The following is a 4,196-nucleotide window of genomic DNA, read 5'->3' on the forward strand; positions in this document are numbered from 1 at the left end:
AAATAAATGATATGTGGATTTTTAAAAAATAGTCATCTTGTATTTGTATGCTCTGTATGAAAATCCATTCCTACTATATGCCAAAACATCCCCTCACCCTGTACAAACTTAGTCCATCGTACACTCTACATGGCTGTATTGTACGGGTCCCATCGTACATCAACACTCCCCCACACAGTAAGGTCTTCCTTACTCTAACTCTGTACGCCCTCTTAGCAATCCCTTACATCGACTCTATTTCATAGTCATCGCTCTATATAGTTTTATAAATCAATTTTATGTATTGATATTCTTTTCCTCAATGCAGAAAAAACATGTACGCAAATATACTGTTGTTTCAATTTTTAATATGGTGTTATGTATATTTGAAACATGGGGTCGCATTGCATGAGGTTGCACATAAAGAGTGAATACAAAACAGTTATCTGTATACAAAGAGATGATCTTATTATATTTGTCCTCGATTCTTTATTTTTAGTAACATAAAGTGAAATTTGGTTTATAATATTAATACACTAAACAGTGAAACTCTAACCATACAATGTGGATGCAATTTGTTCCATCACGATTTAGGTTCAGGAGAAACCCTACCATGTACAGTTTGGAACTTGGTGACTATGTTAGAATTTTTTTGATACATTCTGGAGGCCAAGAAAATTTGGAAGTCCTGTAATTTTTTTTAGGATTTGAGAAGTCTGGACTGAATCAGACAAATCTAGCTTGTTCAAAATGTCTAAATTTGAGCTATATCTGACAGGATGTGACAAAACTTCTTTGGACAGATGTTCATCTTTAGTATGACTTAAAGTAAAGACATTTGAAACTTTCTATCAATTACCATGTCATACATCCAATCAGAATTCCATGAAAAAAGGAAGCTTGTGAAAAAAACTTGAATTGCATAATTTATCTGCATAACAAATCCCAATTTGTATTGAAAAGCAAACAGCATGTATATTTCAAATGGTACTAGTAGCAAAACACATACATAAATGGGCCTGAATTCAGAAAGATGTAGAGAGTTGTGAACATGGAGGTGGGATATAAGTAGGTGCTTTCCAACATACGCGGAATAATGGGCTTCAATTGGAGCCAATTATGACAGTCAACCTTGCATTTTTTATCAGTAAAATCAATCAGTTGATTTCTTTGGAGAAGTAAGAGCCACGAAGCAGTTCTTAGGCATCAAAAGTTGGAAAGCTAGAGAGAGATTGAATATTTGTGGCCTCTGTGAGTTGCCAGATATAGACATGCAAGAGTTTCATAAACACTAGGCTTGCTTTGTCTAAGAAGTAGCAATTTTATGAATATTGAAAGTAGGCGATTTTGAATAATTGGGTTGGTTTTGAAATATAGGTGTTAGTTTTGTCATGTGACAACAATGGCTGAAAAAGACCGAGAACTCTTCTACTTACTTTCCTAATTGGTTTCTAGAGACTTTGGGTATCCTAACTTATCACATGTAAATGTCCATTGAGGCAATTTAGAAGCGTTCAAGTTTAATTTTTTGAACTGTAGTATTTATAAGTTAAAAACCTACCATAGGCAAAAGAGCATAGTTGAGTGTATAAAAGAGCTGCTGTAGTGATCTAGAGATGGAAATAAGTTGTTTCAAATTTTCAAGCAATCTAAGATCATTATTTCCATTCAAGATAGTGGAAGGTGTGTTTTTAAATTTTACTCACTAATTGATTTAGTTTTCTCCTCGGAATTACATCAGATATATAAGCAAATTTGCATCAGAATTATGAGCAGAATTACAGTAGATTATGAGCAAATTTATAGGAGACCTTTCAAGTGATTTAAGGTATATATGTGGCAAACTTTTTAAAGAAGTTGAAGGCAGATTTCTAGCAGAACTTTCAAGGAGATTTGAGCAGATTTATAGCAGACCTTTCAAGGAGATAAAAGGTACATTTATAGCAGATATTTCAAGTGATTTAATTCTGATTTTAAAGGTGATTTATAGGAGATTTGAGGTAGAGTTGAAGGAGATTTGTTTTCATGATGAGTATGATTCTCTTGTGTTACCAGTTGGTGCCTCTCAATAGAAGAGATTGGCCTCTCTTGCTGGGTTGGTGCTCAATGGTGGGGATTGGTGTATCCAGTGAGTTAGTTTCTATAAAGTTTTGTATGGACTGCTGTCTCCAATAGGTTGGTGCCTACAATGTTTGTAAGAGGAGTCTTTATTAACAATATTTTGCCATGGTTTTCTCAGGAAAGCATTTCCACATAAATCTTGCGTTCTTAGTTGTTGATGTTGCATGATTGATGATTATTGTGATTATCAATTTGGAAGAGTAAAAGATTGCCTTATACTGATTTACCACACCTTTAGTATAAGCATGTGCTCATCACTTTGTATATAGACATTTTTTAATTCATTTCTTATGCAAACCTCATACAATCCTCAAGTTCTGAATATAGCTAACACCATACCAAAAATTGAAATAGGGGTATACTTATGTGTGAATATTTTTGCATTGTGAGAAATAATATCAATACATATTGATATAATTGATTAGCACACTATATGAAGCGATGTCTATAATGCTTGATTAGATGTTTACTCAATTATGAAGTGCAATTAAATATGATCGCTAATGTAAATGCCTAAATTGAAACAATTTTATAAACTTTTTGCTTCATCAACATTGTTATCCTCATATTGAACTGCCACCATTATATTTGTGTGCTGTAGTGAGACGGATTCTCATGCAAGCCTCACACAGTAGATAAAGAGCAATTTGTTTAGTAGAATTTTCGTTTCCCCTTGAGAATAGTTCTGATGAAGCTTTGGTAGTCTCTGCATCAAACACAATCTGTGACTATACAATTTGCATCCATGCAACATAATTGTTAACCATATATCACATATCTCCTATGCAATTAAAAATTGATCCAATATATGATCTCCTAACCAAAAACATAATTCCTTTCGGCTTCTAGAATGAAATGTGTAGAATCTTTGACCAAAAAAATAAAGCGATGATAGCCAATCAAGAGTAAATAACTCTGATGTTGGCTCAACCAAAATATATCATTTATGGAAATTAATTCTCCAACCAATACATCATACTGGTAAATCATTGCCAACCACCCTGTTCTTCACAGAACTGTCAGCCCAATACTCAGAAATGAATATCTCCATAATGCAGCCACTTCAAACCTTGCAATGATCGTATTAGATGTAATCATGTGTACCACCATGCCCCGCAATCTCATGCTGTAACTAAATCTGCTCATATTTAATTGGTCTTTCTGACTGCCTGAACACTGCTTCCAGTAGATTATTTTTTTTTGCAAGTGTAAAACTTCCAGTAAATCCTCTCAACTCCAAAATGACCATGAAAAAGAATATTAGTTGTTATCAATGACAACTTACCATGCTTTGCTAAACACTCTTGCCCACACAACATGGGTGGCCTATGTAGACAGAGAACTTGTCTTTGTCCTGCCAATCATGTCTCAGTTCTAAGCCATACATGATTGTTTCCAGTCTTTAGTTTTACCTCCAACAACCGACCATTATAGGGCTTGTAGAACATTTATTGTAGCTAAGCCCAAGGGCATTTTATAACACCCCTTGTTCGACAAGTGGCAGGAGTTCTTGTCCATCCAACATGGGGTGGCCTTCTTAGATAGGGAATCCATTCAAATTATACTTGGTCATTTGATTTATGCCGATTGGTTGATATTTGTATGAATGTTTGATTGATTGAGTGAATTCCTTTGATTGTATGATTTGAGGTATTGGTGAGTGATGATTAAGTGATTGCTGATAAGATGATTGACCAGTGATAATGTAAGGAGTGTTGTTTGATATATTGGCAAAGATGATTGAATGAATGCCAATTTGATAGAAAGATGCTTGATTTCTTGATTCCAAGATGAAGGGATGATTGATGTGGATTTGATGATAGTTTGCTTGATTTCATGATGGATTAATGATTGATGGATAAATGAAGGATTTCTTTTGATGGATTTATTAGTGATCCTTGAACACTTGGAATACATTCTCTTGTTTACTGTATTGGTGAAATGTCTCCACCTTTTATAAGGATTGAGACACCACTTTTCATTGTTGCCTTTGGAAAAAAAAAATGTTATTCCCCAAATCATTTTCCCTTGGATTTCATCCTCAAATAAAACTTTATCTTCTTTATATCATCTAGTGCGAGGATGAGTCACATCTC

The 4,196-nt window shown here is 34.2% G+C and overlaps 1 long non-coding RNA gene across 1 annotated transcript; it reads left to right on the forward strand.

Moving 5' to 3' along the window:
• Positions 1 to 918: 918 nt before the first annotated feature.
• On the forward strand, positions 919 to 2,329 carry LOC149537248 (uncharacterized). The gene is made up of 2 exons (XR_016357299.1): positions 919 to 1,911; positions 2,035 to 2,329. It is a non-coding gene; the product is annotated as an uncharacterized LOC149537248 (long non-coding RNA).
• The last annotated feature ends 1,867 nt before the right edge of the window (positions 2,330 to 4,196 follow it).

Source organism: Cupressus sempervirens, chromosome 10 (genome assembly GCF_028749045.1).
Source record: "Cupressus sempervirens isolate cs-2001-9-10 chromosome 10, ASM2874904v1, whole genome shotgun sequence".
NCBI classification, from domain to species: Eukaryota; Viridiplantae; Streptophyta; class Pinopsida; order Cupressales; family Cupressaceae; genus Cupressus; species Cupressus sempervirens.